The sequence below is a fragment of the Trichechus manatus genome, unplaced genomic scaffold, assembly GCF_000243295.1.
Source record: "Trichechus manatus latirostris isolate Lorelei unplaced genomic scaffold, TriManLat1.0 scaffold00153, whole genome shotgun sequence".
NCBI lineage: Eukaryota > Metazoa > Chordata > Mammalia > Sirenia > Trichechidae > Trichechus > Trichechus manatus.
Window position 1 is genome coordinate 2,116,099 of NW_004444089.1, and position 16,703 is coordinate 2,132,801.

Sequence of the window (16,703 nt, forward strand, 5' to 3'; positions counted from 1 at the left end):
GAAGAGGCCCCAAATAAATAAAGCATTACTCAAGAAGAAGAACAAAGTGGGAGGCCTCGGACTACCTGATTTTAGAATCTATTATACCGCCACGGTAGTCAAAACAGCCTCGTATTGGTACAACAACAGATACGTAGACCAATGGAACAGAGTTGGGAATCCAGACATAAATTCATCCACCTATGAGCAACCGATATTTGACAAAGGCCCAAAGTCTGCTGATTGGGGAAAAGACAGTCTCTTTAACAAATAGTGCTGGCATAACTGGATATCCATCTGCAAGAAACTGAAACAAGACCCATACCTCACACCCTGCACAAAAACTAACTCAAACTGGATCAAAGACTTAAATATAAAATCAAAAACGATAGAGATCATGGAACAAAAAATAGGGACAACGCTAGGAGCCCTAATAAATGGCATGAACACAATATGAACCGTAAGTAACAACGCACAAGCACCAGAAGAGAGACTAGATAAACGGAAGCTCCTAAAAATCAAACACTTATATGCTCATCAAAAGACTTCACCAAAAAAGAGTAAAAAGACAACCATTAGAATTAAGTACCATCCTAGAAAGAAGATAGCTGAGATTTAAATTTCTGACTCACCAGCAACATCCACTCTTTCATTGAGAGCTATCCTATTAATGAACCAATAGAGTTTCTGCAGGTTCTGATTTATCCCCCACTCAGGAAGCAGCGGGCTGTGTCAGAACTTCAGTTATCAGAGGAGGCTCAGTTCTTTCTTTGAAGAGAAACCAGTAAATTCATAAACATTGGTCCTATGTCACATAACAGGAGCTGCCAAAAGATCTTCCATATTTGCAAAGGCTTACAATCTTTCCGAACACATCTGTAGGGGAGATGCTAAGTGGAGTGGTAGAGGAAAACTGACAGCACAAAACATCACAACAGGGATAGTAAGCACCAAAGGGCCATCTGTAAACAAACACTCAATAGAAAAGACAAGGAAGTACAGCAAATTCACAACGGCATAATGAAATCGGAACTAACAGTGACCTTATCTTGGCCTCCATTAGTCTCTTCCAAGGAATTCTATTTTTGGCACACATCTGAAAAGATAACTTTAAACGGCAAGGGACAGTGAATTTAAAAAATAGAGGATGTACACAGCCTAATTCATCTACAAATGCACCCATGAAACAGTTAAAGTTCTTCAAACATGGAGTTACAGTTATTGAAAAGTTGTTCTTGTATGTGAAGAGGCAGACTAAAATTCAGATTCTATAGACTTCAGTTACTTGTCTCTTACATTTTAGCAACTGATTATTTTAAATCTTTCACTGTCATTGTGTCAGTGCTGGAGTATTGTCTCAACATGAATAAAAAAGTCCTTGAGTACAAAAAGCAGAACGCAAAACATAAAATTTGAGTTTATCATTTTTAAAACTATTACAAAATACATCAAGAAAATTTTAAGTTTTCGAAGGTTTAAACACAGAAGAAAACATTCTTTGATGGTTACGAGGGTGGGGAGGGAGGGAGAGCGTTATTCACTAACTAGATAGTAGACAAGAATTATCTTAGGTGAAGGGAAGGACAGCACAAACTACAGGGGAAGTCTGCACAACTGGACTAAACCAAAGCTAAGAAATTTCCTGAATACAACCAAACACTTCGAGGGACAGAGTAGAAGGGGCGGGGGTCTGGGAACCATGCATTCAGGGAACATCTAGGTAAACTGGCATAACAAAGTTTATTAAGAAAATGTTCTGCATCCTACTTTGGTGAGTGGCATCTGAGGTCTTAAAAGCTAGCAAGCAGCCATCTAAGATGCATCAATTGGTCCCAACCCACCTGGAGTAAAGGATAATCAAGAACACCAAAGTTACAGGGAAAGTATTAGCCCAAGAGACAGAAAGGGCCACATACACCAGAGACTTCATCAGCCTGAGACGAGAAGAACTAGATGGTGCCCGGCTACCACCAATGACCACCCTGACAGGGAACACAACAGTGTCCCTGTTGGAGAAGGAGAAAAGTGGGGTGCAGAACTCAAATTCTAGTAAAAAGACCAGACTTAATGGTCTGACTGAGACTGAAGGGACCCCGGAAAGCATGGCCCCTGGATCCTCTACCAGCCTAGAACTAAAACAAGGTTCTCCAGATCTGAGAACAAAATACCTTTTGGAGAACGAGAGTAGGTCTAGAGCAGAATAGATTATTAACAGGAGATGTGAAATTGTATTCAATCACAGAATTGGCTCTATTTAGGCCATTCTAGTCATCTGTATAATGTAGGAGATTTAAATTTAAAATGTAAATTTAACTGTAATTTTTAAAGTTAAATGTTACACAAATAACACACTGCTGGGTACCTCTTTGTTTCTCCATAACGCTTAACAGAGTGTTTATTACGTGGAAACTAATTCCTGCTACAAGACAGACACTAAGCACAGGATTTAGTTACTGGTCTGATTTAATCCTCAAAACAGCCATAAAAGCTACGTATTCTAGGGGATCCCACTTATGACTGCCATCCTTTGACCTTGCTACTGTAAATAAGATTTCCACAGAAACCCATTCTTGGGTTTACTGCCACTGAAGTACTGCAACCAACAGTGACATCATGTGGAGTGGGACTGAAAAATCAACCCCTGCTAAGTCAACAAGGCTGGAGGATAAGTGAACCACAAGTTCAAATGTCTCTTTAAACCAGTGACTCTCAAAGTACTTTCCCAATGAATTATATTATAAAATGAATTTTTAAATCATGATACTTACATGTACAGAGTATGATACACTTATTTTATATTTCAGACTCTCTACATTCTAGTTTGCTGGAAGAAGAGAGAGACAGAGCAGGGTAGAGGAAGGAAGAAGAGAAAGAGAAAGAGAGGAAGGAAGGAAGGAAAGAGACAGAGGAAGGAAGGAAGGAGAGAGAGAGAAAGGAAGGAAAGAGGAAGGAAGCGAGGAAGGAAGAGAGAACGTGGGGTGGGTGAGTGGAAACCATCATAACTCACTAAACTGGTTTCAGAACCCAGTAATGGTTCATGGCCTGCAGTTTGCAAAACACTGCATGTACCGTGATTAAGTAGTATCTCTCAACATTTGGTATTCACTGGTCTCACCACATATCCCATCACCTATAATCAATAGGCCTAAAAGAGAATGGAATGGCCTACTGAAGACAACAGTTACAAGATAATTTTCTGAAAGGACAGAGGTCTACCTCACACGATATGCTTTGAATTAGTTGTCTCTTCCACCCAAAAAAAATTGGTCCAGGAATCAAGGGTTGGAAATGGGAATGGTCCTCTCACTATTACCCTCCCTATTAACTTGCTGGCATGGAGGCCCTGGTGTTAAAGGGAAGAATGCTTCCATTATAGGGAGATAACAATGGTTTCAGTGAGTTGGAAGGTGGGACTGCCATCTGGCCATTTTGGGCTCCTCAAATCACTGAGCCAAGAGGCAAAAAAGGAAAGCACTCTACTAGCTGGGGTAAGAGGAAATTGGGTTGCTGCCTCTAATGGGGGCAGGAAGGCCTACGGCTGTAATCATATGGGTAGATTCTTCAGGGCATCTCTTAGTACTTCTACCTCCAAGAGTAAAAGTTAATGAAAAACCATAGTAATTAAAAAAAAAAAAACCGAAAAACAGGAACACTGACAATTCAGACATTCAGGTAAGGAACCCTAATTAGTTGAGTTCCTAAATGACGGCTAAGGAAACATGGAATGAGTAACAGGAGAACCAAAAAAAACCAAACCCACTGACACTGAGACGATTCTGACTCACAGTGACCCTACAGGACACACGAGAACTGCCCCAGAGAGTTTCAAGGCTGTCATCTTTATGGAAGCAGACCGCCACATCTTTCTCCCACAGAGCAGCTGGCAGGTTTGAACCACCGACCTTTCAGTTAGTAGCCAAGTGCTTAACCACTGCGCCACCAGGGCTCCCAATAGGAGAAGAAAGATATAAATAATAACTCCTGCTAACCAAGTATTCCGTTAGAGAAAGAAGTACTGTAGAAGCTATAAATATCTCCTTCCTGTGTGTGTGTTTGTGCTAAATTCTTCTCTGCTCCTTTTCCTTATTATTTTAAACAAGTTTTGTTGAAACTTAACTCTTCCAGTTGGACTTTGAGTAACATAATGCTCACACAGGCCTGTGACTGAATTTTCGGATGAATTTGCAAAGCCCAGAATGGATAATGTGACTGTCTCCCAGCGATGGATACAATGGTTAATGAGCCTTTGACTCCTCGTTTTGGGGAGCGGGTGAGAACATCTGCATTTGTATGAAAGATTCTGAGTTGTTTTTGCTGCATGGAAGTTCAAATATGTGTAGAAGGGTGGGTTCAGATGCTGTGTAGCTATTAAGCTATTGTCTCTCAGCTCCAGCCCCACCCTTCCAGACTGGGCTTTGGGATGAGCAGGCTGGGACTCTGGAAGCCACATTTGTTTTACACTTGGCGCCCTGTCAAGATCTGCCAACAGGGGGCACTAAAGGGAGACAGCAAGGCTGAAGGAGGAAGGTTGTTCCTTCCTATGGGCTTCCTGCTGGCTTTTGATTCCTGGTGTCACTCCAGCAACACTCCTTCACCCCGCAGCAGCAGATCCTTCTTCTGCAGCAGCTGAATCAGGTTTGCAGTCTTCCCAAGCCTTCCAGAACCAGCCTCATTACACCCCCCTCAGAGACACCATCACCAGCCGCCCAGCGCCCACTCCTCAGAGGTGTGGGTTTGGCTCTGTGGGGCCCCTCACCAGGCTTCTAAGACTTAACAATACCAATGGCATCCCTTTGCTCCCCGCCGCTTGCCCCCGCCTTAATACTGATGGCTGCTTCTTGCTTCTTACTGTTTTCTTTTTACCTTTTCAGTTGCCAGCTTCACAACTTTACGCACCATAACAATTCTTTATACTTAATACTCTCTACGAAATAAAAAACAAACAAAAACCCTGCTGCCATTGAGTCCATTCTGACTCAAAGCGACCCTATAGGACAGAGTAGAACTGCCCCAGAGGGTCTCCAAGGCTGCAATCTTTACAGAAGTGGACTGCCACGTCTTTCTCCCATGGAGTGGCTGGTGGGGTTGAACCACCAATCTTTCGGTTAGCAGCCGAGCCCTTCACCACTGCACCACCAGGGCTCCTTCCACACGATCAGAAAGGCTAAAACTAAAAAAAGACAGGCCATACTGGGCGTAGAGGGAACTGGAACCCTTACACATTGCAGGGGAGCCCCTTTGGGAAACCTGACAGATCTTCAAAATGTTCAACCACGGAGTGAGTAAATGACCTAGCAATTACCCTACGAGCTATCTACCCAGGAAAATGAAAACACATGTCCACACAGAGACTCGTGCACACATGTTCCACAGCCGTATTACTCACGATGGCCAAAAAGCAGAAACAGCCAAACGTCCATTGACCGGCGAAAAGATAAACAAAATGTGGTTTATCTACGCGACGGGATGGAACACCATGGGGCAATAAAAAGGAATGGAGTAATGATGATACATGCTACAGCACTGATGAACCTCAAACGTATTAAACGAAGTGAAAGGAGCCAGACACAAAGACCACATACGTATGATGCCATGTACGTGAAACGTCCAGAAAAGGCAAATCCGTGACGACAGAAAGTAGATGAGTGGTGGCCTAAGGCTGGGGGGTGGGAGCTGACAGTGACAGCAAATGGGCACGAAATGTCTTTTATGGGTGATGGAAATGCTCTAAATCGGATTGCAGGGATGGCTGCACAACTCTGCAAATTTACTAAAACTCATTCAGTGTACACTTGAAATGAGGGAATTTTATGGTATGTAACTTTCAATAAAGCTGTTAAAGAAAACATGAGGAAAAACATCTGAAGACAATGCAGTATCACAGGTCAATGAAACAAGTAAGAAACCACAATGTACTGACATGTAACACCAAACACATACACACAATCGCATGTGGCAAATATGGGATGCTAAGAACCAAACAGCTTCAGCAAGCGGGACGTCTTTCTTCTAAATGAGTAAGAACAGGTTTGGTGCGAGGCATTAAAGAAAATGTCCAGCTTGAGTAAAAGATGGTTTCAGAAACAGAACAGATGGGACAGCGCCAGCATTCAGGTTCAGCTAAAGTCACTAAGGAGAAAGATACTGCTTTAAGGCTGAGAAGACTCTCTCGTGTTAATGGCCAGGGCTTTTTTTTTTTTTTTTTTTTGAGGTGGCGAAGTGGAGTGAATGCCTGAGTAACACTGCCTCATTACGGAACAACAGAGGCTGACTGAACACTGGCATCAATACAACTAAATACATCAAATGCACCACTGCAGTTGTGCTTGACCTTGAACTGGTAGGCTCTAAACCCCAGGAACGCAATATCATTACAATGCAAAAGTAAGGGATTCTGAAGATGAGAACACTCCTTCCACTTGACCAGCCATCCAAAGTCAGGTAAATGTATATATTTTTTAAAGAACAGCTCAGATTTTGCACTCATTTGCTGATTCCTGGATGGTGAAGAATGCCTACGCTTGCTACAGAGAGTCAAACAGGAAAAGAACTCATCTTTAGCCCAAAGTTCAGTGGATTCATATTTTAACAAGACTCTTCTCCAAAAATCCACATAAAATATCTCAAAACTGAATACTGATAACAGATTTTATAACAAATATTGTTTTCCATAATTAATGTTTTTAAAGTCTTATTATTACCACCTTTAAAAAATAAATTTTTGGTTCTTCTATAATATAAAGTTATTTTCCGCAATAAAATTCCAATTTGTTACAATGTGCCTGAAGGAAATATGGGCTCAAGTTAACGGACATCACTTCAAATGTTACCCAGCAACTAATTAGGCTGTGAGACACGGGGCCCCTGCACTACTCTCCCTTTACAGATGAAGACACCAAGGCTCAGAGAAGTAAACGAACTTGACCGAAGTCGTACAGCTGGTATGTGGGAGATGAACCCAGGACTCCCTGGCTCCTAAGTCCTTGTTCTTTCCACTATGTCCCATTAAATCCCACCAACAATAATGATGACAGTACAAGGAATAATTAAAAACTATTCAGTATTTATACATGTGCGATTCTGAGGAAGAACATGAACTTACAGTTCTTTACTTAGTCATATTAGCTCCTTACAGCAGATCTGCTCCTGTCTTTGGGAAACATAAGGCTAGGCTAGACGTTCTCATGTACTGAAAGAGGAGGCACAAACCACAGAACCAAACAGCAGCACTGAAGATGTTCCGTGAGTGGCCACGTGTCACTTTTCTCATCCCAGGCCCCGATCACAGATCCTAAAATAGCACAGGTGGTTTGTGCACAGCCAGTGCGAACTCTCCACCTTAAGGGTCTGTTTCATGCGCTACTCAGAACATGAATCCCTCACTCCCATAGGGGATGAGGAATTGTTCCTGCTGTTCCTGATGAGAGCCACAGGAAATTCAAGGATGACATCACAGCTACCTGCTTACAACACTCCAAAGCACACCTCTGATGGGAGGAAGAGATTAGATTCTTCTAACTTCCATAAAGGAACAAACTCAAGACTGCTTCTGGGAACAGATTTCTTAATTTCTAAATAACCAATAACCTAATTACGTCTATTATGTGGCCAAAGAAATAGCTTGATGATTCAACATTTCCTGGGAAAAACTAATGATGCATTTCCTCTTTTAACCCATCAGGGTTACCAATGTGTGTTACTGGCTGGAGGTCACCAAGGTCATCAGGAGATGGAGGTACATCCTTATGCTGAGCGGCCACAGCCCTAACAGTGCCCTTGAGAATACAATGGAGACGGATGATATACTAATGTTAAAACTGATCCCAAAAGCCATTCAAATACAGCATCCTACAACATACTATAAATTAGAGCAAGTTTGGTGTTTTGCTGCTTTTCCACTGAGGTTACCAAACCAGTACAATTTAAAAGGACTTCTGAAATCTCTTTCCAAATGCCACAAACTCTTTTGTACTTGGCAACCAACAAGCATGTCAACCTAGATAAAATAAAAGTCTTTAATCAGCAAATGTCTATTTAATTAAAAGTCAACAGAAATTAGGAATAGGAAAATTTCACATTCCCACAAAAATTCAAATTGCCTAAAAATGAAAGTTTTAATCAAGCTTTATTAAATATTCAGTAGCAGATTCCAATACTCTAAAATATCATTGGTTTTTAGGAATAAATGCATCAACAACTATTAAAGAACAGTTCCTTGTTAAACGAAAGCGAAAACTTTTACAACCGATGACGTTTTAGTATATCTCAGTACAGATAACAGGTTTAAATATATATGGCTACTTTTCTCTCCATTGGGTGAGAACTAAAAACTGAAAATGATTTTTATGATACTTTTTATTTTTTTCTAGATCATTTAATTCAGCCAGAGACCAGTAGTAGAGAAGGCAAAGGCACATGCTCCATCTTGGTTCTAAGGCAGGAAATCTGAGGCTGGAGGCTAAATTAGACATATAAGACCTGGACTGCTCAAGAGGGAGAACCAGGACCAACACAGGAGCAGTCTCGAATTTCCAGTGTTGCCCTAAAATAAAATAAGCTATCTGGAGAAGAAATGAAACTCCTTCTTCAGGAGGTGTTTCCTCGTTAGTGAGAAGGTCAGTGAGTGGCAGAAGCACCGCAATGATGAGTCAATGAAATATCATCAAAGGTCCCTTCGGGTTCCACAGTTTGATGGATTCTCCACTCTACAGTTATTGACTGAGTGCAATTTCAATCAGGCAAAATGGGAGCTAGTGTGCCTGTGGCCACAAGGGATGGCATGGAAGACCGAATACACCTACATGCCTTCTTTCCCACACCGCAGGGTTCACACCACACCAAACACAAGCAGATTTTAGACCTTGAAAGTATCTCACATATCACCTGGTACAACACTGTTACAGGTGAGGACACTGAGGCTCAAAGAGTTTTAATAATGGCATGATCAAAGTCAGAGTACTGAGCGCCTAAATTCGGATATCTAGTCCCATTACCCAGACTTCCACATTGGAAATCTTTCTATTCTATCATGGTGCTTCTCTGTCAGGCCCCAAAGAATCTCACACATTCCTTACACACGGAAGTGCTGAGTAATTAAAAGAAAAATTTTACACTTGTAGAAGAAAAAACTGATATAAATGCCTGGCTAACTTCAGGGGGTCTGCGACTTGGCTCTGATGAGAACATCAAGTCTTTTCCTTGAACAGCTAAATCATGAAATATATTCAAACCATGTGCTCCATCTAGTGGATTAATGGGAGATCCTCAGGATGAATGAAAAGGGCATTTTAAATACTGTTCAGTTCACACTGAAGGATTCATTTGCTATCACACCTCTACCGAAAACAAGTGGCACTGAAAAAGAGATTATAAAGATTATAAACCTTCAGGAGCCAAAGATGACTTCATTCCAACTGGTTGAAAATGAACTCCAATTTTGCTTCCTCCCCCACCTTCCTAGTTTTCCCCAGCATGCGTAATGAGTCAGCAAGGTGGGTTGTTTCATAAGTAATCAAAGTAAAAACTCTCAGGTGATACACACCCAGCAGGTGTAATTCAGACCCGACTTTGAAGCTCAAAGAGATGTGATAGCCCCTTGATATTAATGCATTTACTAATCTTCAGTTTAAGCCCAAGAGTATACCCTCCTCTCAAAGAAAACAACAAGACGTGGTGGAAAAACCCTAGCTCAGAGGTCACACAGAATCCCTGGCTCTGCAAGTTTCCGACTGTTGTAACCTTGAAGCGAGCCACTTAACATGCCCCTCAGCTCCTCATCTGTAAAACGCAGACATGACACGGCCCTCACAGGGTGCTGGGAGGATGACGAGAGATGACACATGGAAAGTACCCAGCACATTTCCTGGACATCCCGAGCACACAATGAATGGCAGAGACAGACAGATGAATCTAAGTAGATTCACTCCTCCAATTTACAGGCCCAAAAGGTCCCTGGATGGCACAAACAATGTATGCTCAGCAACTAATGGAAAGATTGGTGGTTCGAGCTCAGCAGTGCCTCAGAAGAAAGGTCTGGCAATCTACTTCTGTAAGATCACAGCCATCAAAAACCCTGTGGAGTGCAGTTCTACTCTGTAACGCATGGGGTTGCCATGATGTGGAATCAACTCTACGGCAATGGGTTTGGTTTGGGTTTTTCTGTTTGTTTGTTTGTGGTTTTGTCTCTTTCACCTCTGAATTTCTATTAAAAAACGGTACTAGAATGGGGAGCAGAGGTGCTAGAAGACATGGAGATACATACTAATACGGAAGCGTCCCTCATTCAGTGTGGCCAGAAATGGGAGATGAAGATAAACGCCAGGAGTTACAGTGAAACAAGTAGGTGAAGTGCTTGCAAGCCATGAACGCATTTGGATTTCATCCAACAATCAATGTGGAGCCACCAGATTATCCTTCCATCACCCCAATACACCACATTCCCACACTCCTCTAAAACTTTCAGTGAACACACTTCCTAAAAAACGCAATAGAATACTGATAACAAGGTGGGTTTCTGAACTTGTCTTCCTGAGTTCTGCCTCAGCTTCACATTTTGTACATTAACTTTCATGTTCACATTCACCCAAGATTTGTATTTTAAGTGCTGAAGAAAGATCGAATTCAGTAACATTAATTATGAACCTTTTGCCAAAACTCTCAATTTTGAGTGAACAGACTTAATATCAGCCGCAAACACCCTCAACTCCAATAAAATTATTAACCGTAAATTAACACAAAATATGAATGAACACTGTGAGAGACTGATCAAACCCCCTTACCTCAACATCTGTTCTCCCTTTTGATATAGTAACAGAAGTTTTAGGGCACTATGGCCACCCAACCAAAGAAGACATCTCCCAGACTCTCTTGTAGATAAGTGAGTCACGCACCCATCTCCTCAGCAGAAGCTGGAGTACCATCTAAATCTACAAGAAAGAAGCATTAAATTGAAGATGGCAAAGCAACAAGACACAAGGAGAATGATGCCCCAAATGGTAGTCGTCAATCAACCCTGGACTGTTTACGCTTGGACTGTTACGGAAGCAAACTTAACTTCCATCCTTTATAAGCCACTGTTTTTTGGTCTTTGTTAAAGCAGACAAACTTAACACCCTAACTAATATGACTACAAACCTGAAAACAAATATTCTGTCCATTCAACAAATATTTATTAAAGACCTACTATGTGCCAGGAATATTGTAGGTTCTGGAGATAGAACTGAGAATAAAATGCAGTTCCTACCTTCAAAGAGCTCACAGTCTGGTAGACTTTTTAATATCATGGACTACAGTCTTTAACAAAAAAAAAGAGCAGGGGAAGAAAAGTTATTCAGAAGAAAACAAATTTTAACTCAGTGATTTAGGGTTTTCAAATCACATATCTGAAAAGGGACCTGTATGCATAACATACAAAAAACTCTCAAAACTCAATAAGGGGGAAAAAAGCAACAAAAAAAATGGGAAAAAAAAATTTGAACAGACACCACCAACAATACAGATGGCAATAAGTACAAGAAAAGAAGTTCAACATCATTAGTAATCTGAGAAATTTAATTTAAAACACAATGAGATATTTCTACACACCTATTAGAATGAAGCCCAGGTGGTATAGTGGTTAAGAGTTCAGCTGCTAACCAAAAGGTCAGCAGTTCAAATCTACCAGCTGCTCCTTGGAAACCCTATGGGGCAGTTCTACTCTGTCCCATAGTCGCTATGAGTCGACATCGACTCGACGGCAACAGGTTTTGGTTTTTTTTTTAAATTAGAATGGGTAAAATTAAAGACTGACCATACTTAGTGCTGTTCAGCTCTTTTACTCTATCATTTCTTCCTTTCGCTTTAGCTACTCTATGTTCACGAGCAAGTTTCAGAGTCTCTTCTGACATCCATTTTGGTCCTTTCTTTCTCTTCTGCCTTTTTTAAGACCTCTTGTTACATGTACAATGTTGTTAATGACATTCCACAACTCATCTGGTCTTCGGTCATTAGTGTTCAATGCGTCAAATCTATTCTTGAGATGGTCTCTCAATTCAGGTGGCATATACACAAGGTCGTACTTCGGCTCTCGTGGACTTGTTCTAATATTCTTCAACTTCAACTTGAACTTGCATATGAGCAATTGATGGTCTGTTCCACAGTCAGCCTCTGGCCTTGTTTTTTGTTTTGTTTTTCTTTTTTTTAATATTTTATTGTACTTCAGGTGAAGGCTTACAGAACAGATAGTTTCTCATGTAACAGTAACACACATGCTGTTTTATGACATTGGTTAACAACCCCACAACATTTTAACCCTCTAAATTCTCAACTTTTTTTTTTTTTTTGTGAAAATACACATAGCCAAAGATATGCCATTTCAAAAATTTTTTTTACATACACATTTAAGTGACATTGACTACGCTCTTCTAATTGTGCTGTTATTCTCACTTAAGATGAAGGCTTACAGGACAAAATAGTCTCCCATTTAACAGTTACTACAAATGTTGCCCTATGACAATGGTTAACAATCTCACAACACATCAACAATATCCTTACTCTACTTTGTGTTCCCTATCATCAGCTTCCTACTCCCCTTCTGCCTTCTGGGCCTTGTCACTGGACTCCTGTACCTCATTACTCTCATGGTTTTACTGGGCTGTCCACTCGCTGGCTGATCAGTGAACCTCAAAGGTAACTTTACCACTGAGCTAAAAGGGTGTCTGGGGGCCATACACTCGGGGTTTCTCCAGTCTCTGTCAGGCCAGTAAATCTGGTCTTTTTTTTTTTTTTTTTGTGAGTTAGAATTATGCTCTACATCCTTGTCCAGCTCTGTCCAGAACCCTCTGTTGTGATCCTGGTCAGAGCAGTCAGTGGTGGTAGCCGGGCACCATCTAGCTGTACTGGACTCAGTCCGGTGAAGGTCTTGGTAGCTGTGGACAATTAGTCCTTTGGACTAATCTTTTCGTTGTATCCTGTTCTCTTCATTCTCACTTGCTCCCGAAGAGATGAGACCAGTGGAGTATCTTAGATGGCCGCTCACAGGCTTTTAAGACCCCAGACACTACTCACCAAGGTAGAATGTAGAGCATTATCTTTATAACTAGTGTCATGTCTGGCCTTGTTTTGACTGATGATATTGAGCTTTTCCATCATCTCTTTCCACAGATGTAGTCGATTTGATTCCTGTGTATTCCATCTAACGAGGTCCATGTGTATGGTTGCCATTTATGTGGTTGAAAAAAGGTATTTGCAATGAAGAAGTCCTTGGTCTTGCAAAATTCTACCATGCGATCTCCAGCGTCATTTCTATCACCATGGCCATAATTTCCAAATACCAATCCTTCTTTGTTTCCAACTTTCGCATTCCAATTGCCAGTAATTATCAATGCATCTTAACTGCATCTTTGATCAATTTCAGACTACAGAAATTGGTAAAAATCTTCAATTTCTTTATCTTAGGCCTTAGTGGTTGGTGCGTAAATTTGAGTAACAGTCATATTAACTGGTCTTCCTTGTAGGCATATGGATATTATCCTATCACTGACAGCACTGTACTTCAGGATAGATCTTGAAATGTTCTTTTTTGACAATGAACATGATGCCATTCCTCTTCAATCTGTCATTCCTGGCATAGTAGCCCAATACCAGTACATTTCAGCTCACTAATGCCTAGGATACCGATAATTATGTGCTTCATTTCATTTATGAAATGGGCAGCTCAAGAAGACCAAGTAAACTATTACAATGAAACGTGCAAATACCTGGAGATAAGTGATCCAACAGAATGCAGAAATTATCGAACAATATCATTAATATTATACACAAGTAAAATTTTCTTGAAGATCATTCAAAAGCAATTGCAGCAGTACATCGACAGGCAACTGCCAGAAACTCAAGCCGGATTCCGAAGAGGATGTGGAACAAGGGATATCATTGCTGATGTGAGATGGATCATGGCTGAGAGCAGAAAATACCAAAAAGATGTTTAGTTGTGTTTTATTGACTATGCAAAGTCATTTGACTCTGTGGATCATAACAAATCATGGATAACATTGAGAAGAATGGGAATTCCAGAACATTTAACTGTGCTCATGAGGAACCAAGAGGCAGTTGTTCAAAGAGAATATAGGGATACAGCATGGTTTAAACTCAGGAAGGTGTATGTCAGGGTTGTATCCTTTCACCATATTAATTCAATCTGTACGCTGAGCAAATAATTCGAGAAGCTGGACTATATGAAGAAGAATGGGGCATCAGGATTGCAAGAAGACTCATTAACAACCTGCGATATGCAGATGATACAACTTTGCTTGCTGAAAGTGAAGAGAACTTGAAGCCTTTACTGATGAAGATCAAAGACCACAGCCTTCAGTATGGATGACACCTCAACATAAAGAAAACAAAAATCCTCATAACCAGACCAATAAGCAACATCATGATCAATGAAGAAAAGACTGAAATTGTCAAGGATTTCATTTTACTTGGAACTACAATCAACACCCAGGGAAGCAGCAGTCAAGAAATCAAATGACACATTGCATTGGGCAAATATGCTGTGAAAGATCTCCTTAAAGTGTTAAAAAGCAAAGATGTCACCTTGAAGACTAAGGTGCGCCTGGCTCAAGCCATGGTGTTTTCAGTCGCCTCATATGCATGTGAAAGCTGGACAATGAATAAGGAAGACTGAAGAAGAATCAATGCCTTTGAATTATGGTGTTGGCAAAGAATATTGAATATACCATGGACCGCCAGAAGAATGAACAAATCTGTCTTGGAAGAACTACAGCCAGAATGCTCCTTAGAAGCGAGGATGGCGAGACTTCTTCTCACATACTTTGGCCATGTTATCGGCAGGGACCAGTCCCTGGAAAGCGACATCATGCTTGGTAGAGTACAGCATCAGCGAAAAAGAGGAAGACCCTCAACGAGATGGGTTGACACAGTGGCTGAAACAATGGGCTCAAGCACAACGATTGTGAGGATGGTACAGGACCGGGCAGTGTTTCGTTCTGTTGTACACAGGGTCGCTGAGTTAGAACCGACTCAACAGCACCTAACAACAACCTACTTAATGTTGGTGAGGATGTGGAGCAAATGAACTCTCATACACTGCTGATGGGAATGTAAACTGGCACAACCACTTTGAAAAACAGTCTGGCAGTTTCTTAAAAAGTTAAATAAATACCAACCATATGACCCTGCCATTCTATTCCATATTTACTCAAGAGAAATTAAAACGTATGTCCATACAAAGACTTCTATACAAATGTTGATCACAATTTTATTCATAATACAGGAAGTCCCTGAGTTACATACAAGATTTGTTCCTCAATCTGTCTTTAAGTTGAATTTGTAGGTAACTCAGAACAGGTCCATAAGGCTCTTATTTGGTGTCAGTTAGTCAAATGTTTATTAGTATATAGTACATATTTTACCTTTCTATGCACATAAAGGAGTCCTGGTGGTGCAGTGGTTAAGTGATACGGCTGCTAACCAAAAGGTCGGCAGTTCAAATCCACCAGCTGCTCCTTGGAAACCCTATGGGGCAGTTCTACTCTGTCCTCTAGGGTTGCTATGGGTCAGAATGGACTCGACAGCAACAGGTTTATGAACACAAAACACTTAAGAGACACTTCCAAACCACGCAGTGTTTTCATGAGAATCATAAAATAGTGTATGCATTTGTTATTATGAACTATTATATTTAACTCAAATTTTTAATATAATAGGTTTCATGGTAGTCCATTCTTAAATACAAGTTATCCATAAGCCAGAAGTTTGTAACCTGAGGACTCCTTGTAACCAAAAACTGGAAACAACCCAAATGTCCATCAACAGGTGAAAGGATAATTATGATATATCCATATAATCCAATATTACTCATCAGTAAAAAGGAATGAAGTGCTGATACATATAACAACATCAATGAATTGCAGCATAATTACACCAAACAAAAAAAGAGTTCATGCTGTGTGACTTCATTTTTATAAAAACTAATTTATAGTAACAGCAAGCAGATCTGTGATGATGTAGGCATGAGAAAGGTGCCAAAAGGAGCAGGAGGGATGGATTACAAAAAGGCACAAGGAGACGTTTGAGGATGAGAAGTTATGTTCGTTCTCTTGAATTTGGCGATGGTTCTACAGGTATATTCATATGTCAAAATGTATCAAATTGTATGTTTCCAATATGTGCGATTTAATGTATGTCGATTATCCTCAACAAAGCCATCTAAGGGGGAAAACAGTCTTTAGGGTAGCAGTCATTTTCATATAAACCAAAAAACAAACTCGTTGCTGACGAGTTGATTCTGGCTCATAGCGACCCTATAGGACAGAGTAGAACTGCCCCATAGGGTTTCTAAGGCTGTAATCTTTACGGAAGCAGACTGCCACAGCTTTCTCCTGTGGAGTGACTGGTGGGTTCAAACAACTGACCTTTCGATCAGCAGCCAAGCTTAACCACTAAGCCACCAGGATCCTTATGTATACCAACTCTGTTTTCACTTGAACCAATCTTATTCAAACTCTGATCTAAAGTTATCAAAATATCCCATTCTTCATAGTGAACTAGAAACAATTACTAAGCCCCTTTTAACTCAAAAACAAAACTGACTTCTAGAAAAAGGGAAAAAGAACCAGCATTTCACACTCGACCTCTCTTGAAAAGTAAGAGGATTTCAGTTTTCCCTCACGCCACCCTTGGCTCCTTCTGTGGGAAAGCACATTAACACTCAAACCTGTGCATGT

General features: G+C 40.7%; 1 protein-coding gene across 5 annotated transcripts in view; it reads right to left on the minus strand.

Annotated features, from left to right (window-relative positions):
* The window catches only part of DOCK9 (dedicator of cytokinesis 9), a 333,393-nt gene that overhangs the window by 265,963 nt on the left and 50,727 nt on the right, over positions 1-16,703 (minus strand). The window lies entirely within an intron of this gene.